This window comes from Tupaia chinensis, unplaced genomic scaffold (genome assembly GCF_000334495.1).
Source record: "Tupaia chinensis unplaced genomic scaffold, TupChi_1.0 Scaffold148234_1, whole genome shotgun sequence".
NCBI classification, from domain to species: domain Eukaryota; kingdom Metazoa; phylum Chordata; class Mammalia; order Scandentia; family Tupaiidae; genus Tupaia; species Tupaia belangeri.
The window spans coordinates 2,511,736-2,536,505 of NW_006208084.1; the positions used below are offsets into that span (position 1 = coordinate 2,511,736).

Sequence of the window (24,770 nt, forward strand, 5' to 3'; positions counted from 1 at the left end):
CCACTGTTACTCCTTTCTTTCTCAACACCCTGGCTAGTTTATGCCCATGCCCATCCCTTAAACTCAGGTCCAGCAGTTTTGTAGGGCCAAGGCCAAGCCTTCCAATTTTAGTTTCTCGTTTGATTCTATGATTCACTGAAATTCACTGAAATTTTTCTGAGAAGGCTTTATTCTTTAAATCCTATCCCTAGACTGATTACTGGGTATTCTTCAAAGGCTTAACACTTATTAATACAATTTGTATTACATTATTCTGCATTCTTGAATATTTCTTTATCTCCTTGAATTGCTTGTAATGCTTTGCTGTCATAAGCTATTGTCTTCTACTTCTTTGGAAACTGCTCAGGGTAGTTCTTTGCTCATGTAAGCTACTCAAACAGACATTTGTTGAATGACAATGGCATTTTCCAAGTAGGGACACAGACAGCAGGGACAGCCGACTTAGATAATGAGGGTGACTTTTTCCTTATTTTTTTCTGCTTAGCAAGGGTCTGATGAGAGAGGAAATTACACCAACGTGGTATTGGCATTAATTGTAAGGGGAAAGCTTAATGAGTTCCAGGGATTTCCATCATTCTGTAATGGGTAAAACCCATGATTCTCAAGGGCACTGTCTATCACTGCATTGTGTTAGCTGGTGATGCTGCCCTGGTATGCCATCTGGGTAAGAAGAAGAAATGCTGGCTAGAAGAAAGGTTCTGATTTGGGTCTGATTTGGGTCAGCCATCTACCTGTGGTCACACTGTATCACCTCCTAGAGTGGAACCATGGATTGCTAAGCTGGGGAGGGCCTTCCGAGGTTATCATGACCACTCCATCCATCCACGCATTCTGCAAATGTTTAACAGGAAACTAGCATGTTCTAAGATTTTACACTAAATACCACCAGGAGGCCCTGAGGAAGTATGAAATGCAGTGTGAAGAACAGGCATCCATCAGACGAGGACTTTCTGAAGGTTGTTGTGATCCTACAAATGAATGACCTTTTCATGAGGGTTTTTAAACTTGGTCCATATGAAGACATTAATTGGGAATTAAAGAACGGAAATGGAGAACTGCTAGCCCTGCATAACCATGGTGTCTGACCCACCACAGATAAAGGAGAATGACTTTTGATGGTGTAGGACCTTTTAGCAAAAAAAGTTTAAATGCAAGTGTAGTCTTGGTGTGGTCAAGACAAATGGCTAGTTGGGGTATAGCTGGATAGACCTTGTATTTGAGTCCCAGTGCCAGTCTTTGTGGTTCTGTGACTCTCTGGAAATTTATTTACTCTCCTGAGCTTTGACTCCCTTATCTGTAAAACAAGTACTGACTCCAGCTACTTCACTGTTTCAAGGCACCTTTGTGGAATGATGAGGTCATGTTTTCAGGGCCCTGAAGTTTAGGATTTGAATTCAAGTTCTGTCATATACTAGTGGTATGGGTTTTGAGAATTCATTTATTTTCTGTGTATCTCAGTTTTCTCAGCTGTATAAAGATGGGGATGACTGCTATGGGCTGAATTGTAGGTGTTGATGGCCCCCCACACCCCTATCTATCTGTTGATGACCTAACTCCCTGTCTTCCAGAATGTGACTGTATTTGGAGATAAGGTCTTTACAGAGGTAATTCAGGTGAAATGAGGACACTGGGGTAGACCCAATTCAACATGACTAAATGTCCTCATAAGAGGAAAAGATTAGGACAAGGGACTTTCTCACAGATAGAAAATCAAATGAAGACACTGGAAGGAGACAGCCAATGAGAGGAACCTCTGAAGAAACCAGCCTTGGTACTCTTGATCTTGGACTTCATCTTCCAGAACTCTGAGCAAATCAGTTTTAGTTGTTTAAGCCACACATGTGTGTCTGTGGTATTTCATAATGGCAGCCCTAGCAACTTAATGCAGTGACAGTCCCCTAAAGAGATAGAATGACACAAGAAAGCATGTAGTACCTGTGTTAAAGCATGTCACACATGGGAGGAATCCTAACAAAACCAAGTCAGACTAGTTTAGGCTGGAGTTTCTATCTGGGCCTTTGTACACATCGGCTATCACAACTATCTTCCATGGAAGTTTGTCCCCATAGACAGAATCAAGCCCTAGTACACAGTCATCTTAATTAGATTTTCTTTTATTCAAAATTGCAGCTCGATTGGGTGTCAGCAGTTCTATTCAGTCTGCAGAGACCAGCATGTACCAGTAGGAGGGCTGGTTGAATATACTGCGTTCCCTTCCAGGACATGTGATTGATTAACCCTGGGATATCATCCTAAAAATGGCCAAGGTGGGCTGGACAGTGGCACAGTGGTGAGAGATGACACTCTGCGAGGCTGATCCACATGGCGAGGTTCGAAGTTTGTGTCTGGAGACCTCCCTGAGTATGCTGAGGGTAGACTGCAGTATCAAGAATCTGTTGATGGTGCTATCTTTCTCTCTTTCTCATGGAAGAAATAAATGAATTAAAATAAACTTTAAAAAAATTGTCCAGGAGCCTTTTCTTTCTCTGCAGCTCATCCCCTTGTCAAATAACTTCTGCCTCTCGGAGCCCCTGGCTCAGTACAGTGAGCATGTGTGCACGGATGTGCATTCTGCAGGTCTGTGCTTGGTGATTCTGCAGACATCGCCAGGGCTTGGTACACTCTGCTTCCCCGGTTTCTCTTCTTCTGGCTGTCTCAGACGTGCTCTCCCTTGTTGATTTTTATGGGGGTGCTCATCCCCAGGGCCCTTGCAGCACTACTGAGATCACAACAGTAATATCAGCCACTTGCTTGCTTGTGTGGGTCGCCTGTGGGAGGCAGCTCCATCTGGAAACTAAAATGAGAAATCAAATCTTTCTTTCTCTCTTCACTCTCTCTCTTTCTTTTTACTTCTCCCAGACTTATCTGTCTCTTTGCAGGTAGACAGGGCCAAGTAGGGAATTTACAACTTGACCCTTTTCTAAAGCAGCTGGATGTTTTAAAAAAGTCCTTTTGATTCCAGAAAACTGGGAGCAGGAGTGCACAGTTACGGGCTGACTGGGAAGCCAGAGTGAGTGGGGAAGGACAAGGGCATGGTGCACATGTGCCTGGGGTCCTGTGTACTTGGAAATCTTAGCTGCGCACTGCACGTGTAGCCATAACACCTGCAACAGGGACCCTAGAACCACTGCCTGCTGTTAACACCAGGAGACTTCCTAAGGTACAATGAAGAGGACCCCTGACAAGCCAGAGTGGATTGATGGTATGGATTTTGTTATGTATAACCTGATGCTTCCCCTAACGACCTGGGCGTTCCCCGTATTTTATTGACGGTCACATAAAAACATGATCAGGCTTCTTGTGCCAGGGCAGGGGTGGTCCCAGGATGTCTCCCTTGAGCAATCGGCAGATCTAGCTAGTGTGATGGCAGTGAGAGGGGGAACCAGAGTGCTTTTCCCCCTTCTTCCGCCCATCTCTTTATTAGTTATAACAGTATTCAGCTGGAGTTGGTCTTGTATGCCAATTCCTGATCTACTAGAGATTGGTAGAATTCCTACTTGATGATGAGGAAAATGATTTCTTTTCTGGCTGGAGCCAGGATATGAGCTGCTACAGATCAGGAAGAATCTGCGATGGTAGCTGCCTTGAGGCAGCAAAGATCCAATCCCAGGGATGCGTTTTGAGAAAAAGAACTTCCAAGATGGTACATTAGTTATGCAAATGATTTGGAGTCCAGGAATCTTCTGTATCGATTTGCTGAATCATTTCTTTTTTAAAAAAAGCTATTCCATCTGTGTGTGTGTGTGTGTGTGTGTGTGTGTGTGTGTGCCAGAGAAAGAGAAAGAGAGAAAAGCACCTCCCTATAGGGTGTGGTCCCACCACAATCCTTTCTCCTCCATTTCTCCATCCCTTTTGGATTTGGGGCACACACATACACCTGGCATGTTTTCAAGCTGCCAGGCTACAATTCTAAATGTATTCAGCCATATGGGATGCACGGATCCCTTAACTGCTGTGCTGCGGGGCTATTCCTACTCAGCCTGTCTCCACTAGAATCAATCAACCTCCTCTTATTCCAGGAGCAGTCCAAAATTGCATCAAGTTATTTGTTTTAATAAATTTTTAGAAGTTTATTTCTTTCTTCCATGAATGAGATTGACAGAGACACACAGAGAGAGAGAGAGAGAAAGAGAGAGAGAGAGGAAGAAGGGAGCCATCCTCAACGGGGCCTGTCTGCTGTCATCTGCCTACAGTCTCAGTCAGCAAGGATCAGAGTCACACACCCAAAATCCTGCCAGGTTCCCAATGTGCACAGGGAGACCTTGGGATGTGAACCTGGGGCCTTCCCTTGCAACTTCAGCATCATAGTGCACTGTGATACAGCTGTACCTCCATAGTCGGCCATGTGTTGCAATTTTAGTAGTCTTCATGAGCCCAGGACTGACTTGTCTCAGGTCACACCTGAATTATGGGCAGAGCTGGGACTTGAACCCGTGGCTTTTTTTCTCACCCGAGACCTTCCCCTTATATCAGTTGCTTCTGGTGCTTTCTAGGAGCTCTCACCTCTCTGGTTCCTCCTCTGCACTGCAGATGGTGCCCCAGGGAGGGAGCTTCCCCTCTTAGCCACTGGGGGCGGTGAGCTGGAGCCCGTGCTGGCGTGTGGGCTGAGCCTGGTGAGCCATGTGTGCTATAAAGGGAAACAACCCTTAGAAGAGAATGGCGATTGTAGGAAGCCAGCCCGATGAGGCTGAAACTAACACAGCGCCGATCAAACTACACACAGCCAGCCAGCACGTCGTGGGGGAGACAAACCAAAATGGAATGCTGATTTTGCTTATGTCTTTAGAAACCTTTCTTGCCACCCATCTGGTGGTGCTGTCAGGGTCCCCCCCCCCAGCATTGTCATTATGTGTTTAGCTTTTGGAGACAGCCGAGTGTTCACATCCGTTTGTTCATGGCTGCATTTTCCATTTATAATCCATAGAGCTCTTGGGGGGAGGTCCTTCTTCTGAGCTCTAGTTTTTAAATCTGTAAACTGGGCATGTTTATGCTAGCTCATAGAATTTTCTGTCTAAAATAATACACGAAGGTAAGTGCTTTGCACAATGCCTCAGACATACGAAGCATTTAATAGCAGAGGTGCTCATTTCTTTATCAGCAACATCTTCACGATCACTGCCTCATAGACGCGGATGAATGTGGTAGTGTCTGTGATCAAGCACCCAGGCTTGAGCCCTGCTTATGGTTATCCGTAATAAGTGAAAGCCATTGTGGTAGCGTGGTGTAACGCAGACAGCTGAATAATTCAGCAGATGCAACCCAACGGAAAGATTCCGGCACTTTGATTCCTCTCCCAGTCCTGTCTCGAAATGACTGTTCTGCCTTGGGCAAGTCACTTTACTTGGAATGACTCTGTGTTCCTCATCAATCAAATGGGGCTAACTGAGCCTTGTATAATATTGAAAAAGGATATCAGAAGTCAAATGCTTGGTTCAGTGCTAGAACAGAGGTGGGGCATGGTCAATGACTATTGGATCTGAATTGCTGGTGGCACCGATGTCACTTTATCTGTAAACTAAGCTGCCAGTTCATCCTGAGAGCTGTAAATTGGGCCTATCCTTTAGTTCCATTATACACCCTTTAGCACAAAGATTTTATTTTATGTTTTTTTAATTGTCGGAGGGCATGCATACTAGCCAGATGGAGAGAGAGAAAAAAGAGAGGGGGGAAATATTTTATAATAGGGCATAGTCATGCTGTGATTCCTTCCTCTCCATTTCTCCAGCTGTCAGGATTTTGGACACACGTGCATGTACATCTGGTGTATTTGTCAAGCTGATGGGGCTGGGATTTGAACTACAGTCAGCCATGCATGATACTTCTCCCTCAGACACGCTATGACACCAGCCCTGTGATGTTATTTTTTAGGAAAGTACTGTCCCCAAATATGGAGTCTAACAAGAACAGCAAAAACAGGGAGGGGTGGCATAGACTCTGTCCATGTGGTTCATGACAGCACTGTTTAAAATAGCTCCAAATTAACGGCTCTGCACTCGCCCCATGCCATTGGGCATTCGGTGTTTTACCATCATGGGGTCCTCTCTGGCTGTGGGCAAGGTCAGATCCTGGGAAGTGTCTATGATTTACCTTCTGTAGGGTGTTCCATCTGAGGGGAGCATAGCAATGGTGAAGGCAGGAGCCCCCTGTTTTGATTGAGAGTGAGTGGCTTGACCAATGTTTTACTGCTGTGAAGTACAAAACAAGGATTTGAACTAAATTTTCCCATTCCTTGGACATGCCTCCCTGTATATCCCCTTCTTTGGTGACAGCCAAGGCATTGCCTTGGAACCTCTTTGTGTCCAGCCAGTGGCCTTGGGGGTCTAGCAGTAGTGCCAGAGCAGGCCCAGCTTGTTCAGATCCGGGGTTGCTTAGATGCCATCTAAGTGGTTCCTTTGACAGCAAGCAACACTGGGCAAGGCAGAGCCAGATGTGACCATGAGAGGTGCCTGCATGTGTGCGGGCAGGGAAGAAGCAATGCAGAGGGTGGGTAAGGAGGACCAGGTGCTGGCTGGAATGTTGCCTTTATAGGACTTTCTGTGTAGTAGCCAGACCGGGCCAAGGTCTATATGGACCGCAGGCAAATGGACTGGTGTCTGTGCCAGGGCCTCTCTCATGGGTGGGCATTCAGCAACCACAGTGCTGAGGAATCAGACTGAATCTCTGCAGGGTCCTTGGCTGCTAAGTACTGCCCAGAAGGATCCTTGGAGGTCCCAGTGAGGCAGTGTTCACAATGCGACGTTCATAGTGCTTCAGGCCTCAAGTGCACATTCCACGAATGTGAGTTGCCTTCCTCCTTCGTGGAGTTAGAGTGGGGCATTTGAATGAGGCTTTTTAGGTTGTGGCCATGATCTGGTTAGGATTTTGGGGGACACTTCTGATTTCCACTCCAATCCTGCTGTCTGCACAGACATGCTCACACGAAATCCCGCCCTACAGATTAGATGCACACGGCTTGGAAAACTCTGGAGTGGAATTTGGAGGATGAGATGAAGTGACATATTCCAATAGGTTATTCCTGTTTTTCATAAAGTCATTACAGTGTATGATAAAAGAAATGAGAGTCAATAAAATGGAGAATTAGACATCTGGTATTTCCCAAGACTTAAGATTGAAAAATTTGACGATTCAGTGCTCTAGCAAGACAGTCTTGTCAGATCTTCTCTCTGCTATTATCCTTCAGCAGCAGCTCCTCGTTGAGGATGAAACGGAAACATGGCCTGGTGCACGAATCCTTTCTTGATTTGGCCTCTGCCTGCCTCTTCATGCATTTTATTTTTCTGACATTTTCTCGAACCTTCCGAAGAAGCACTGAAAACAACTTACATGTGTTAGATTCCTGTTGCTGCTACCACAAATTACCGCAAACTTCATGGCTTGACATAATGTGTGTATTCCCTTTTATAGTTCTGGAGTTCGCAAGTCCAGAACCAGCCTCCCTGGATGAAAGAGAAGGTGTCAGCAGGACTGGTTCCTTCTGGGGCTGCCAGAGGAGAATCTGTGTTCTTGCTGTTTCCCACTTCCAGGGGCCACTTCATTCCTTGGCTTGTGGCCCCTTCCTCTGTCTCCAGAGTACATCACTCCAGTCTCTGCTTTGACCTCATGTCAACAGTTCCTGTGATCTGACTGCATCTGTCTTTTAAGGACCCTGTGGTTACCTCAGGCCCACCAGATAATCTCCTCCTTTCAAGGATTTTTTTTTTTTTTTTGAGAGCTTTTTGCTATAGGGTACGTGTGCTCACCAGACAGAGAAACAGAAAGTGAGAAATCACCCCCCAGGGGGAATGGCCACACTGCAATCCCTTCTCCAATTTCCTCTTGGGATCTTGGACATGCACGCACACATGCCCTGCATGAGTTTAAGCCACTGGGTCCAGGACGTGAACCGTGGTTGACTACATGGGAGTCAAGCGACATAGCCATTACACCAACTGCTCATCCCAGTCTTCTCATAATATGTATTTCCTATGAATATTTTGTAGACTTCTTGGAAGACAGTTCTCACAAATTGCAGAAATTGGTATGCAGACATCTTTTATGGGGGGTGTCATTTTTTAGCTTGTCACTATGTAGCACTCCAGGTTTGTGTACATAGAACACTTGTTCCTGCCTTCTTTACTAGGCTGACTCCTATTCACACTTGACAACCTAGTCTCAAGGTCTTCGCCTCTGTATGAAGACTTCCTTAAACCTTACCTCTCTCCCGCCCCATACCTCCTTGCTTCCCTAACAACTTGAGCATACCCCTCTGGTAACATCTGTCACATACTACATTGTAATCGTGTGTCTGCCTGTCCCCATAGTCCTTGGGAACAGAGACTGTGTTGTAATTGCTTACTGCTCAGAACAGATTGCACATGATAGGCACTATCTAATGGATGCTCAGGAAAATAGGGACCAGGGAGGAAACACACCTCCCACCATGGAGACATCTCAAGGAGAAGCCTTTTGTCCTGATTTTCATGTAGCCCATTGGCCTGGAATTGCATTTCCTTCTGGGCACTGCAGAGCTTTGGGCTTCAGCTTGTCAAGGTCCCATGTTTTCCTGGCCCTTCAGCTGTCTAATTCCCTCTTTGTTGGACTGCAGTAGATTAGCTTAAGTAAAAGTGAATAGACAATTTCCTATTAACATTTATATTGCTTTTCTTTTCTCTTTCTTGGCGAGGCCCTGATGACTAGGATGGCTGTGGAAAATGTTCTTTCATCTAAATAATGTCCCTGTTGGGGGCTAGATTCAGGCTCTTTGCTGGGCTATGGAGAAGTGTGAGTGTGGTGGACTCATGAGCCCAGTAAAACGTGAAGGCCCAGAGGTCAGCCCAAGTTAGATGCAGTAAATGCAATTGAGTGCCCACTGTGTCTATTCCCATGCTCAATCCTAGTGTATAGAATTAATATCTGGCACTCATAAAGTGGTTATTATGTGCTAAGCATGTAACATGTGCTGCACTGTGCTCCAGGTGCTTTAATGTTACCTTCTTCATTTCTTAAAACAGCCCTGTGTAGTGTAGGCACCATGCCCTGAGTTTTACAGATGAAGAAACTGCCTACCAAGTTTAGGTTCACACTGAGTGGCCACCATACTACCTTTCCTATGGAGAACCTGCAGTCCCTGTTCTCAGATCAGATGCGTATTGTCTAGAAGTGGGGTCTGAGTTGGCACTAAAGGAGGAGCAGGAGATCCACAGATACTCAGGCTTTGAGGGCATTCCAGGCAGAGGGAGTAATGAAAACAAAGGCAAGGTGGTGTGAAGGTAATTATTTTTGTTCAGGGAAGAGTGAGTAGCCACGCAGGGTAGTGTAGGCTCCTTTTTATGTTGTAGGTAAAGTTGGTCAGGAATAAGCGACCTGAAAAGTTAGGAAGGTATAGCCAGAGAGTGGACTTCCGCATCCGCATCTGGAGGTGAGCGGCTGCAGGTGGGCAGGACGGTGTTGATGGCAGCATTTCTCAAATGTCAGGGGAATGCACATGTCCTGAAATCTCGGCTCACCTTAGAGCTCTGCAGATGACAAGGTGATGGAAATAGAATGGTGTGTCCATTGCAGTCAGGCTCAGCAGCATGTGACAAGTCGCCAGATACACTGTCTTAAATCAGAGAAGAGCTTGGTAGCACAGCCTGGTGTGGTGGTTTAATAGTGTCATTAGAATCTTTTCTGCTTTGCCACCCTCAGCTCTAGGTTAAGGCACCTCGGTATCCAGCATATGGAGCCAGAGCATCAATATCCTTATTGTCAGCTAATAGCCGAGATGCAGCAGGGGAGAAGGCCTCACACGAACATGCCTCAGTCAGTAGACAGAGTGCGGTTGAGTGGCCTTCCTGAAGGCCCACAGCCATTCTGCCGTTTAGGCTGGGGATGTCGTCTTTTTCTGGCTGCTTTGCTCTCCTGAACTTTTAGCAGAGAAGGGAGGATGGATATAGGGTGGCAGGTTGGCAGTCCTCATTACAGGTGGAATCCATCATGAGAAGTTAAAAAGGAAAGGGCCCATGGAATTAATCAAGTTCTGAGTGATGGCTCCTTGTGCTCTTGGCTCTGTGAAGCTACTTGTGTCCTCTGCTTTTGGTAATTCCTTAGCAGGAGAGTCTCCTCTGTCATAGGAAAACCTGCCTAAACTCTTCCCATTCTGTAAGATCCAGCTGCCCTGCTGCCACCTCTGAGAAGCCCACTGGGACTTCCTAACCAGAATCAATCCTCCATCCTCTGAACAAGGTATGTTAGTGACACCTTTGTCAGCTTTATGCAATTATATTTTACATTTTATTAGGTTGTTGGAAATGTCATGACACATTTTTGCAGAGAAAAATACATCATGATTTTTCCGATGACCAGTATTTAGTCATTGACAGTGTGGTTTGAGTCAGCATTGGGCCCTAGCACAGTGCCTGCTGCTGGATTGATTCGCAGGGTGTTTCCTTAAACGTCAATGAGTTGTGAGATTGAGAGATCAAGCTGATGGTAGATGGTGCTATTTTTCCCAGAGCAGTGCTTCTCAGATCACCTGTGGGACTTCAGAACACCCTTTCCCATGCCCCACCCAGCTTCTGATTTAGTAGGTGTTGGGAGGGGGCGCTGAGAAAACGAGAGGCTTTTGCTATAGGGCACGTGTACTCGCCAGATAGAGAAAGACAGAGAGACAGAAAGCAAGAAATCACACACACACACACACACACACACACACACACACACAGTGTGATGGCCACACTGCAATCCCTTCTCCTCCATTCTCTTCTTGGGATCTTGGGCATGCACGCATACGCACTCAGCATGAGTTTAAGCCACTGGGATGGGACTCGAACCCTGGTCAACCACTTGGGAGTCCAGTAACATAGCCATTACGCCAACTGCTAGTCCCAAGAAAATGCATTTCTAATACATTCTAACAAGTTCTCAGCTGGTTCTGCTAGTCCGAACATAACCTTTGAGAACTACCATCCTTCAGAAGTGCATAGTTTTGCTACCTTCTCCCTGGGGAGCCTGAAATGCCAGTCAGGCCTGAAAATAGGCAAAGCCATTAAATACAGGGAAATTAAGTCAATGACTGAACCTGTGGGGGGATATTGGAGGTTAAAGATGGCTTTGTAGTCTTGGTTTAATTTTTTTTTCTCCCCAAACAGATTCCATGGCTCACCTACTTATATTGCTGATTGTAAGACACACCATTGTTTTATGTAAAGCCAAGAAATTAAAAAAGGCTTTTAATCAAGCCATGGCACAGTGCCTTCTATCCCTTTGAATCTTTGTTTAATACCAATTAAAAGAACCCCTTTAAACTTAATTAGACGAGTTTTTGTCGTATTTTATTGCTATGCCTGCGTATAGAGAAAATACAGGTGAACATGTCGGATCAGGTGTTCCTGAAGCTTCTTCACTCTGAGTCTCACCCTTTGGAGTCTCTTCTCAACCCAGTGTCATCTGCATCTGTGTTTTTCCGGGTCCAGCAGGTCCTCAGCTCTATTGTGAACGTGTGGCATTTTTATAGGTATTTTGTGAAGAAGACACTTAAGCCTACTTTGTAGTTCTGTTGAGCTGGCCGCACCCCAGCTCCTCTTTCAGGACTGTTGTGTTTCAGCACATCTGGTTCTTCATTTCATCCCACCCCTTCCTGCAGCCCTTTGGTTCATAGTGGTTAAAAGAGTGACTCTGTCCACTGTTTCCAGGATTTTCATCGAAGCTACGGATGTCTATTCTCCATGTTCCAAGAACATGGCTACAGCGATAGCCTCGTAGTTATTGCCAGGTGTTTCTCAATTTCTGAGCTTTTAAAATGAGCAAAACAGTTTCTGTTAGACTCAACCTACTTTTAAAAATGCCCAGCACATGCTGAGTGCATGTTTCCACTGTCATGGGTTTTCACACAGCTGTTCTTAGTTAATATTTACAGCAGTGTCCGAGGCGGCCCTGGGAGGTCAGCTTTGTAGAGGCGGACCCTGAGTCCTCATCAAACACGTAGTCACACACTCATTCACTCCTCAAATACGTATGGAGCTCCCTGGAGTGCCAGTCACCTCTAGGCACTGGGAAGACAAGTGGACAGACAGCTACAGGCAGGGATAATCAGGGAAGAGATAGGTACAGTCATGTGTCACTTAACAGCAGGGTTACATTCCAAGAAATGTGCCTTAGGTGATTGTGTAGTTGTGTGAACAACATAGAGTGCACTTGCACAGACCTAGATGGCCTAGTCTACTCCACACCTAGGCTACGTGGTGTAACCGATGTGTAAGCTGTATGTAACCTGTATGCAATCTGTTGTTGACCAAAACATCATTATGCAAGGCATGATCATATGTTAAGACCGAATCATGTAAGTGCTCCGGGAACAAAAGTAAGTTGGGGTGTGCAGACGTTAGGGAAGACTGAGTGGACACTTGAGTGAAGTCAGGGTACTCACCATACAGGTGATGAGAGGATGCAGAGTCATTCAGAGGACTTTGCAAGTGCAAAGGCCCTGTGGCAGGAGTGTGCTTGTCTTGCTTGAGGAACAGCAGGGAAGCCAGTTGGGTTGGAGCACTGGGAGTTCAAAAGAGCTTCAGTAAATGTCTGAGCTGGAATGTGGCTGAGCCAAAATTGCTATATCTTTGAGTTTCTGGTTGACGTTTGTCCACGTGCAGGTAAGCGTGAGAAACCACTGCAGATTATACCTGTCCCGGTTAGCTGGCGCGAGTTTAATCTTTTAGGAAACGAATGTCTTGATTAACTCAGCTCCAGTAGCAAGGCACAGTGGCAAAATGTGCTCCTTGCTGTCACCATCCTGCTGCCTGAGAATTACCCAGTGTCCTATGCCTGAGCGTCGGTTTAACCAACCCAGGTAAAGATAACCACACACACAGGGCGAAAAGGAGGCGGCAGCGGAATGGAAACATTTCATTCCCAGTGCACGTTCCCAAAATAGAACGTGGGACTTTCAGCCCTTTCTTTGAAGAACGTTGTGGAGAGACTCTGGCAGCACACTGTAGAAGAAAGAACGGGGATCTGGGTTTTGATCCCAGCTCTGCCAGTAATTAGCTGTGGGACTGTTTCCATGAGAGTTCAGTTATGGACAAGAGAATGCATGAGTTTCACCAGAAAAGGATTCGTTGCCATTATGAAGTACTTTGCAGAATTCTAGGAGAGGCTTGACGCTGAACTGCTAGAAGCAGCCCTCAGGACCACACAGCCCCAGACCATGGCAGCTGAGGTCAGAAGCTGGGGAGGCGTTGGGAGAGGGGGGGGCAGCTGGTGGTACAGCAATAACGCAGTGTTCCCCAGTGGCGGACCCATGCTGAAAGGGCTGGGTTTGCATCCCGAGGCTGCCTAGGTGCATGAAAGCTTTCCTCTGGTCCAGACTAGCTGAGGGTGGGGTGGATCACTGTGTGAAGACCCTGTTGGGCGTGCCTGTGTCTGTATCTCTCTCTCATGCCTGTGTCTGTATTTCTCTCTCTCTCTCTCTCTCTCTCTTTCTCTCTCTCTGTCTCTTAGAAGAAATAAATAAACTTTAAAAAATAAAATAAACTGTGGAATCACTTCGGTGCTACATCTGCTGTCTGTGTCAGCAGAATGGGCACCGTATTGTTTGATACTTGAGAAGTTTGGGACTAGATTCAGGAATATAACTACAGCTGCCTCAAGTAGAAAACAAAACAAAATCTCCTTCCCGTGCTTGCATGGAAATAGCAGAAGCAAGGCCAAGAACACCCTCCACCTCCTGATGGTCATTTTCGCCACTCCAATCTCAAGCAGGTCTGGCTGCTTGGTGGAAACTAAGTTTCACAACAGGAGTCCAGGGTGTAAAGGAGTTTGGGAAGTGCCTGATCTGGCTCTCAGTGTGTGCCTGGGCCTTAAGGCCATCCTGTTGTAGTGGAAGAGGGTGAAGGCCTGCCACGGGGGTTAAGTGTTCCACACTTTCCCTGAACTGGTAAAATTGTGCTCAGCAGAGTGGTAAGCTGTGCATATATAATGTAATACCTAGGGCAGTGACTCCAAAACTGTGCAAGGAAATGCATTTAATACCATAGGTCAATGAAAATGGAATCCTAAAATATGTCCAAGCACACACAAGGAGGCAGGAAAAACCACAATGAGGTGCCACCACAGACCTCAAACGACTACACTTAAAAGAAAAAGAAACAAACTACGACAACCTGACAGCCTAAAATGCTGGCAAGGCTGGGGAATAATGGTAACACTCATACATTATTTCTTGAAGTATGAAATGATTCAGATCTTTTGAAGAAAGTTCTGGCAGTTTCTTATTAAACTATATAAATACCTACTCAATTGTGATTATTGCTGGAACTGCCAACAGCCCAGATGTTCATCATCGAGAGAGGGCATAAATAACTTGTGTTGTATCAATAAGATGGTATATCTTTGCCGAGCGGTGGATGGAAACAGACAACTGATATATGCAAAAACTTTATGCTATGAAAGAAAACACCCAAAGGAGCATACACTTTAGGGTTCCTAATAGAGTTCTGACACTGGAAGAGCCAATCTACTGGGTTGTCAGAAAAGTCATGACACTTTTTTTTTTTTTTGAGAGGTTTTCGCTATAGGACGCATGCACTCACCAGAAAGAGAGACAGAGAGACAGAAAGTGAGACATCACCCCCCCCCCGGGGAGGGGGATGGCCACGTCACAATCCCTTCTCCTCCATTCTTCTCTTGGGATCTTGGGCACATGTGCACATGCTCCTGGCGTGAGTTTAAGACACCGGGTCCAGGACTCAAACCACAGTTGACTACATGGGAGTCCAGCCACATAGCCGTTACGCCAACTGCTGGTCCCTATGGCACATTTTTGTGTAGAAAAACAGGAAAATGCATCATGACTTTTCTGGCAACCTAGTATAATACAACTGAATCCGAAGAGTGGTTGCTTATTAGGGGGGATTGACTGGAAAGTGTCCTAAGAGAATTTTATCATCAACCCAAAGTGTTCTGTATCTTGAAAATGTTCTGGGTGATATAGGCATGTGCACTTGTCAAAACTCACCCAGTAGTCTGTACATTTTATTGTATATACCTTTGATGTTAAAAGAAAGAAAAACGATCAATATTATTGATTCCTAGTTGATGATATACATACTGAAATGCCTAGGGAGTAATGTGCTAATGACTTACTATTTTGAAATACATTTTTGGAAAAGTAAGACAGGTGGTTGGATAGAAGGACAGATGTGTGAGATAATGTCTTTGTAGTAAGACATTATTGGTACAGTCTGAAAGCGAGTATACAGTGAATTGTTGGAAAAGTCATGACATATTTTTTTTCTATGCAAAAATATGCGTGACTTTTTTGAGAGCCCAATACACATTCATTGTAAAATTTTTTCAACTTTACTATATGTTTGAAATTCTTCATAATAAAATGCTAGGGAAAAAAAAATATAAGATAAATGGTCCTTTTTTCCTCTTCTGTGCCAGGTGACAATTTCTTTTTTTTTTTTTTTTAGGAGAGAGATTGTTGCTATAGGGTGTGTGTGCACCAGAGAGAGAAAGAGAGAGAAAGTGAGAAATAACCACCCGGGGGGATAGCCACACTGCAATTCCTTCTCCTCCATTCTCCTTTTGGGATTTTCAGCACACACACATACATGCCTGGAGTGAGTTTAAGCTGCCAGATCCCGTGCTTGAACTGTGATCGACTACGTGAAAGTCCAGTGACATAACCACTATGCCATTTGCTGGTCCTTACAATTGGTTAATGAAGTCACTCCATATATCCCATTACTTTATGGGAAAAGGTGACTTTGGCTGACCTGGATAGAGAATAATGAACTCAACACTTAGGTGACTGGAGTAGCTGGAGCTGAGGATGTAGTCTGGATGTGGTGCCCATCCACTGAAGAGGCCCAGTAAGCACACAGTTCATCTTTCTATCTTACTTTGTAAAGATTGGCCTGAAGTCTGATATGTCTAATCTCTCCACCCTGACCCTTTTCCCCAAAGTCACTGCCTGCCATGGCAAAGACCATTCCTCACCATTTCTTAGGATTAAGTGTAAACGCACATAGGTGTAAGGAACCTGGGGGTGGAGGTGTGGTCTGACTAGTTTTGTTTTTCCTTTCTTTTTCTTTCAGTTTTGTGTGCGAATTTACCTAAATCAGTTTGGTCATGTATAACTCTTAGTTGAAATTTAAGGTCACCTCAGATTGGAACCTCACTAATGTGTGATGTGGGGGGAATAAAAATAATCTTAGACAAGATTCTATCTCAGCGAAAATTTATTGAACATTCATTTGTAGGCATCAAGTAATTCAGGCAGCCCTCAAAGTTCCTTCTCTGCCCTCTGTTCCTTTTCATGCTCTGACCACTAGTTTACAGAAGGGTTCCCTCGGCTCAGGAATAACAGAATGCCAGGGACCCTTGTGGAACCAGGCCATCAGAATTCCTCCTAAGTAGTGACTGGACACAGGACACCTTAGAGGTTGTCCCTGATACACCATCCCTAAGGTGCTGGTGTCAACCTTCCTAGATTTTGTGTTTCTGAAAAGGTAGGGTGTATCTCTAAAAAGATGATAGACAGTTCACATTTTTTTGAACCTTTTTGTCTCATGAATGTCAGCTCTTTTCTAACATTCAGCATGCCATTTAGTAAGCCACTAATATCACCAAAAAAGATTCCAGAATTCACTAGATGAAGACAATGGTAAAAGATGGAGCCACCTCAAGAGGATAGCCTGTTTGAAATAAGATGAGGAGAAATGGCTCTTCCCTGTGTTGTCTCCCTTATTAAAAAGATGGGACCAGGAACCAGCAGTTAGTGTAATGGCTATGTCGCTGGACTCCCACGTAGTTGACCGTGGTTCGCGTCCCGGACCCGGTGGCTTAAAAACTCACGCCGGGCGCGTGTGCGTGCGTGCCTAAGATCCCAAGAGAAGAATGGAGGAGAAGGGATTGCGGCGTGACCATCCCCCATGGGGGGTGATTTCTCGCTTTCTGTCTCTATGTCTCTCTCTGTCTGTCTGGTGAGCACACGCGCCTTATAGCGAAAACCTCTCCAAAAAAAAGAAAAAAAAAGAAAAGAAAAAGATGGGACCAGCAGTTAGCGTAATGGCTATGTTGCTGGACTCACACGTAATCGACCGCGGTTCGAGTCCTAGACCCGGTGGCTTAAGCTCACGTCGGGCTCGTGTGCGTACATGCCCAAGATCCCGAGAGGAGAATGGAGGAGAAGGGATTGTGGCATGGCCATCCCCACTGGGGGGTGATTTCTCGCTTTCTGTCTCTCTGTCTCTCTCTTTCTGTCTGGCGAGTGCACGCGCCCTATAGCAAAAAATAAAACCTCAAAATAAAAAATGATAACCAGCCACTTCTGATTATAGCACTTCCTAAGTGAGGCTCAGGCACCCCCAAGGCATGCTCTGGGCTGACATTTTCCTAGTAGAATGACTCTGGTTTGTTTGTTTTAATTATAGCAAAATATACATAACACAAAATTTACCATTTTCCTTTCTTTTTTTTTTTCCTTTTTTCTGTTTTTAGATTTTTGCCATAGGGCATATGTGCTTTCTGAAGAAAGTGAGAAGTCACCCCACACACGCCCTTGGTCATAGTCTCTTCTCCTCCATTCTTCCCTTGAGATTATGCACATGCACATATATGCACCCGGCATATCTTTTAAGCTGCTGGATCTAGGGCTTGAACTGCCAACTGGCCTTATGGGATTCAGCACCTTAACCACTACACTACCTACTGACACTACCTACTGACCCATGTTAACGAGATTTAAGTTGTACACATCAGTGAGGTTAAGCACATTTGCAGAGCTGTGCACCCGTCACCACAGTCCAATCTTGGACTGGGTTCATCACCTCTCACAGAGCTCTGTACTCATACGCAGTAGCTCCATTACCATCCATGCCTCGCTTTCCTCAGCCCCCGGTAACCTGTTTTCCTTTTTGTTTCCATGAATTTGACTACTCTAGATGCCTCATGTTGTGGACTCATGCAATATTTGTCCTTTTCTGGTTTATTTTATTATTTACTTATAAGTTTTTTGTCATAAGGTGTGTGCACTAGCCAGAGAGTGAGAGGCAGAAACAGAGAGGGAAAGTGAGAGATCATCCCCCGCAAGGAGGGGATGACCATGCCACATAATCCCTTCTCCATTCTCCTCCCAGGGTTTTAGGCAAGCACGCACACGTGCCTGGCCTGATTTTCAAGCCACCAGATCTGGGACTCAGACTGAAGTTGGCCATGTGGGAGTCTAGTGCCTTTAACCTTCACACCAAGTGCTGTCCCTAAGGTCTCATTTTAAATACCCAAACTTCATCACATGTGCATACCATTTATTTATTTATTTTGTTTAATTTGCTAGAGGAAGCATGTGCTTGCCAGAGAGAGAAGGAAAGTAAGAAGGTAAGCCCCCCATCTCTCCATGAGGGACGGTCATACTACAAACCCTTCTCTTCCATTTATCCTCTCAGGATTTTGGTCATACATGCACATGTGCCTAGCATGTTTGGGTCCCGTACTCAAACTACACAGTTGGTCATGTGGGATCCAGCAGCCTTCACCACCATATCACAGGCTGGCCCAAGTATACATACCTTAATGTCCTAGTTTGGGGGGAATGCTTATATAGGGAAAATTTCTACCTGCATTGTAAACATTGGCATACTTTAAACAAAGTGTGAGTTACAGGTGCAGTCCAATTGGTAGATTGTTAGAGTCAGGTATAAGACTCGGGGTTACCAGTGCCAGACTGAAACTCTTGCTAGTTCCTTAAAGGGTCTTGATTTTCTTCACATTAGAACTTTTGGGGTTTGAAAACCCTTGGTGTCCAGGCGAGGGAAAAATGAGGATCTGAGATGTCACTGAGAAAGCACGCTTTCCTGGGCACTGAATCCTCGGCTGACAGTCGCAGAGTAATTCCTGACCAGAAAGCTGTGTTTTAACCATTTCACATCCAGACATTTACATATAGCCATTTGATGCTATCTTGTTTTCATTTTAGGAAATTGGTTTGGTGGGAGGAATTGGCTTAACATACAACTTATTGTCATTTCTAACTATGTGAGTGAGGGGTCTTCATTAAGTGATTTAGGAATTATTTATTATGCGGAAACTATGCATGGATTTTAAAGTTTATTTTTTGTACCCAAATAAACTTGTACATTGATTTCATTTTCATGAACTTTTTGAAGTCAGCTCATAACTATAATTTATAATTTTAATTTTTCTTCGTTAAAATGTTGGGGAATGGGTTCCATGGTAGCTGTTTGGCACAAAGCATTGAATTTTCAAAAACAAATTACTGAAGTTAACAGATATACCTTGTCTTCTAAGTATATTACAGATACTGCCATACTCCTCATTCATTCATTTGTTTGCTGTAGGTCCCGTGCACACTCACTAGAGAGAGAGAGGGAGAGGGAGAGAGAGAGAGAGAGAGAGAGAGGGAGAGAGAGAGAGAGAGAGAGAGCGTCACTCTTGGGAATGACTATGCTGCCATCCTAACCTCCATTTTCCCCTTGGCATTTTGGGCATGCATGCACATGTTTCTGGCATGTTTCTCAAGCTGCTTAGTCTAGGACTCAAACCACAGGGTTGGTCATGTGGGATTCAGCTGCCTTAATGACTGGCCCCACACTTCTCAAAAGAAAAAAATGTGGGTGCAGAGGGAGGAAAAGACCTCTCCTCCTGCCATCTGGGGAGCTACCCAGAGATGATTCCGGAACACCTGCACCAGACTGAACCTCTTGCTAGTTCCTTAAGGGTCTTGATTTTCCCATATCAGAACTATTGAAGGAACCAGAACTGGACCAGATCAAAAAAAAAGAAGAGGAGACTAATTGTTCACAGGAGTCACGGCCTATGCAGATGCTTATTAGAAACCTGCTGTCGTGGGCCAGCACACAATGGGAAACTTGAGATTAATGGGGCTTAGCATTTTTGTTTTTTAAGATTTATTTGTTTTTAATATTTTTAACTTATTATCATTATCCTTCAATTTCAATCAGAGACAGACAGAGAGAAAGGGAGAGTGAGAAAGCATGCTGCCAGATTCAGGACTTGAACCATGGTCGGCCATGTGGGAGTCTAGCACCTCAACTACCATGCCACCTGCCAGCCCCCAGGGCTTAGCAGATGTTTAGGTTGGAATCTGTACAAAGATGCATGGATGTGAGCAGAGAGGCATGCGGACTGTGATGTTTCCTCCTGCCCTGGGAAGAGCCGTCATCATATTTCGGGCTCATAAGGTCTCTTACTGCACAGTCAATGCCTGCTGTGAGAAACTAGCCCACTGGTACCACCGTGTCCAATACTCAGCCGTGCTTATTCTCTCTGTGATCAATGTCCTGTGCATGCCTTGTAATGTGAGGGCGACAACAAATCTATTTTTAATTCCCTCCTTCCTCCCATCTTTTAAAAAAGAGTGAAACCACTCTTCCTGACCAGCAAACCTCTCCTCCTCCTCCGTGCCTCCAAATGTCGATTGGATTAACATTTTGCAGTGGTGGCTGCCTCCACATCTGCTTGCAGCTCGTGGCCGGGCTTGGAAAGCATTGATGCAGGGCCTTTGTGGGGTATCTATATTTATTTTCATTCGATGACGTCCATAGCAAATTTGCTCTGTTCTCAAACCAGAGGATGATTTGTGCAGCTGCCAGGGCTCCCAGTCAACCTGGGCCCTCCTGGGGCAAAGGCTGGGGCCTGCTGCCTCCCTGGCTTGGATGCAGCAGCCTGAGCCAGGAAGGAGCTGATACGCTTATCCAGGGGTTCTCCAGGCAGCGCCCACGGAGCTCTGGTCTGTGCAGGGGCGCTGGCTCTGCAACTGCATGTCAGTGTTGGATGGAGCCTTGGGTGGGCTGTGTGTGGGAGGGTGGGGAGGGTGGCAGTGCAGGCTTCTGGCTAGAAGGGTGCACAGTCCCAGATGGGTGGGCCTTCTGGGAGGCCACCACCTTGGATGCAGGTGTCAGCAAGGCTCCAGCGTCTGTCTTTCCCTCCTCTTCCTTAGCCTCTCCATGTTGTCCATTTTCTCACTAAGGTTACTCTCTCTGGGGGAAAGATCCTTTTCTTCCTTTTTTTTCTATCTTCCCCACACTTCTCTTCCTCCCTCCTTCCTTCTTAGTGGACGTGTTGGAATCCTGCCTCCTGTGATCATGGGCCTATGAACTTGGCCACAGGCCTTTGTGTTCAAGGGTCCTCTGGGGTGCAGGTTCCTACTCCAGAGGTCTGGGGAGGACTAGCAGTAACAGCAGTAAAAGTATTAGCACTAATACTTATAAAGCCCTTCCGTCCCTACAGCACTTACAGGTTCTAGGCGTGTCCATTTGTGAGTCTCAGCACACCCTATGAGGTGGGGACTGGTATCCCCAACTTACAAATAAGGAAACTATGACCTAGAACAGTGACCCAACTCTGAACTTCTGTGGTGGAGCCAGTGTTTGAACCCAGAGCTTTCTAGCTCGCCACACCAGTTACCTGTGGAAGTGAGGGACTGACATTAACTGAGCTTACTAAAGTTCTGTTCTGTGCATTATGAAAGACATAAAATTTATCATAAGAACTTAAAGATTAGTTGTTCACGTCAGGCTTTTTTCTGTTTTAGTTCTTCTCTCTATTTTTTCTTTCCTTTCCACCTTTTATGCTTCTACTTACTATTTCTCTTTTACTTCATTCTTTTTGTCTTTCCTACTACTTGGTCTCTCTTGAATATTCCCTCTTCCCAATACCCACCACCTTTTTCGCCTTTTTCTTTTCATGCTCCCAGCCTTCCCCTCCCCTCGCGCAGCTCCACGCCTGTGTGTTTCTTCTCCCTTTCTCCCGTCTGTCTCATCTCTCTTTGTTCTTTATGTATCTCGATACATGCCACACCAAGTCCCAGAACTCGAGCAAGGATTGAAGTCAGCCCTGGACACAGCGTGGTTTGAGAGCAAGGGACCATGCTGCCTGGGGCCGCCTCATTCCCGCATGCACAGGGACCTGCGGATGGAGCGTGCTCTTTGAACATCCCTGAGGGTGTGATCTCGACTTATTTCTCCTAGGAGAGCTGCACCACGGGCAGGGAAATCATTGCTGCAGTACCGCTGCTGACAATTTAGCCTCCCCGAAGTCAGAAAAGTTCTGAGATGGAATATTTGCACTCCTCATAACTTAGCCATCCTGACACACACGTGCACACACACACACATGCACGCACATGCACACATACGCACTGAGGCCGTAAATATGTCGGCCGTACAGTAACACACAGTTCTACATATGGGCATGGTAGGAAGAAAGATGGTTACCGTGGGAACTATAATTTTTAATTTACTAGCTTGAAGCTCTAAACCAGGGCTTGGTGCTTAATGTAGTGTTATTACATTTGGATGTGTGCTCAGGAAAGGCATAAACTTTGCAAAGCTGGCACCAATGGGGGGAGGGAGGAGTCACTGAAGGTTCCGGGTGGTTGACATGTTAGAAGGTACAACGGGCCCAGCAGGGCTGAGGAATGTGCTCTGTTAGAAGCAGAAGGAGTGGGCAGCCCAGTTGGTCATGATGAAAAGCCCAGTGGCCAGCAAGGTCTCATTCCGCCACTTGTATACAAGGAGATCACAATAGAAAGGGTGGCATGACCAGGGAAGGAGCCTGAAGGGACACACCCCCGCTTTTGAAGCTAGGAGTTTGGTTCCCATATGCAAAGTGGGAGAGATTAGGATTCAGAAGCCCAAGTATTAATACTTGGCGCTGCTTCCTGTCTGCCAGACCCTGTTCTCAGCACATCAGTAACACCCTGTCTTAGTCTTCACCATGGCCCTTGGAGGCAGGGACTCTTCTTACCTAAGGACATTAAGGAAAAGAAGGTTTAGGGCTAGGATTTTATCCCAGGCATCTGCTCCAGAGTCGGTGCATTCAATTTGCTGTGCTTTGCTGTATTTAGACCCTGTTAATGGTTGCTGAGGGGTAAGTTTCTTAACCTTTATGACCCTTGACCTCCCGCTTAGGAAGAGGAGGACAGTAATACCTTCCGTGAGTGGTTGTGGTGCCTCTCAGGAGAGAGTGAGCACATGGCTGCTCTCTGTAGGTGTGTGTTACCGCATTTACCCTGGAGGTAGAAGCAGCGTGACTGTTGCTAATAACTGAATCCCTGAGTCTCAGTAATTTAAGAGATTAGAGGTTTATTCATCTCAGGGTTTGGGGCTGCATCCAGTAAGGGTTTTCATAGGGCCAGGGTCCCGAAGCTATGCGGGGCATCTCATGTGAGAGAACAGGAGCACGTGTGTGTGTGTGTGTGTGTGTGTGTGTGTGTGTGTGTGTGTGTGTTCTGGTCTCATTCCCTCCTTATAAACCTATCAGGACTCAATCTCATCATTCAACACCATGATAGTATGAAGATGCCAATTTTTTAAAAGAAAAACAATTGCTAGAGGGTGCATGTGCTCTCCGAGAGACAGAGAGAGAAGGAAAGTGAGAAAGCCCCTCCGCCCCACCATGGAGCGTGGCCACGCCACAGTTCCTCATGCTCCGTCTCTCCCTCCTTTCGGGAGCTTGGGCATACATGCACACACACCTAGCGTGTTTCTCGTGCCACTGGGTCTGGGACTTGAACCACATAGTCGTCCGTGCAGGATGCAGTCACTTTACCACGTCGCTGGCGCGCCCTCAATTTCCTCTTAATAACCTTCACGGTACAGCCCAGTTCTAACATAGGAATTTGGGATGGGGGCACTCAAGCTATAGCAAGGAGGAATAGGGCAAAAATTAGTTAAGGGGTATTTTTACTTTTTAAGTGGGCAGCGTTCATGTTGGCACCAGGCCTAACTGACAAGCAGCAGATTCTCTTCCTACCCCAACTCCTCCGTCCTCTGAGGGAGAGGAGCACCGGTCCCACGTGTGCCTCCGCCTCCCATCTCGCCACGCTTTCCCCAGCACATGGTGTAACTGAGGAGCCAAACACCACCTGCTGGCAGGGCGGCTGGCATAGCTCCTGGGGTGGCTCTCTTGAGCAGAGAGGAATGCGATGCCTTTTTGAACATTAATTCATTCAATAAAGGTTTATTTTCTATCTCCTATGTGCAACCATTATCCCTAGGTCTGGGGCTATGCGAATGACTAAGGCAGAGACAGTCTTTGCTTCCCTTTCCAGTAAGGGAAATAGATAACTAAATTCTGTTGGTTGGCATAAGTGTTACTACAATAATAATAATAATAATAATAATAATAAACAAGGTAAAGAGATGCAGACTGTAAGGCTGAGTGGAGAGCAGGACTTTAGCAGGTAAGTGAGGATTTTTTTTTAAGTGTTTGCTCTTGTTGGATGTGTGTGTTCGCTGCAGAGAGAGAGTGAGAGTGAGAGAAAGAGGAAGTGAGAAATCACCCCCTACCCTTCACCCCTACCCCCATCCATGGGAGATGGCCACACTACAATCCCTTCTTCCACAAGGGCTTGTACAATCCCTTGGACATAACTGCTATGCCATTCTCTTCTTGGGAGTTTGGGCACTCATGCCTGGCATGTTTCTCAAGCCAGCAGGTCTGGGACTTGAACTGCTCAGCCAGCCATGGGGGATCCAGCTGCCTTAACCTCCATGCCACCTGCTGGCCCACAGGAGGACTTCTTTAAAGAGACATCATGGAACAGAGGTCTCAATGAAGCCTGGGGGAGGAACCAAGCAAAGCTCAGAGGAAAGGGTATTCCAGATGAAGGGGACAGTAAGTACAGAGATTCTGAAGCAGAACAAGATTTGCTTGCTGAAGGGACAGCAGGGAAGAAGAGGAGAACAGAGTTAGGCCAGCGCCAGGGCATAGAGTTTCACAAATGCTAGTCAGGGGTCTGAGTCTTGTTCCAAGTGCAGTGAGAAGCC

At 45.9% G+C, this 24,770-nt stretch overlaps 1 protein-coding gene and 1 non-coding gene across 7 annotated transcripts in view; both read left to right on the top strand.

Moving 5' to 3' along the window:
- LARGE1 (LARGE xylosyl- and glucuronyltransferase 1) overlaps positions 1-24,770 on the top strand; it is a 662,422-nt gene that overhangs the window by 248,042 nt on the left and 389,610 nt on the right. The window lies entirely within an intron of this gene.
- Positions 6,275-6,411, top strand: LOC114006479 (small nucleolar RNA SNORA76). The gene has a single exon (XR_003548189.1). It is a non-coding gene; the product is annotated as a small nucleolar RNA SNORA76 (small nucleolar RNA).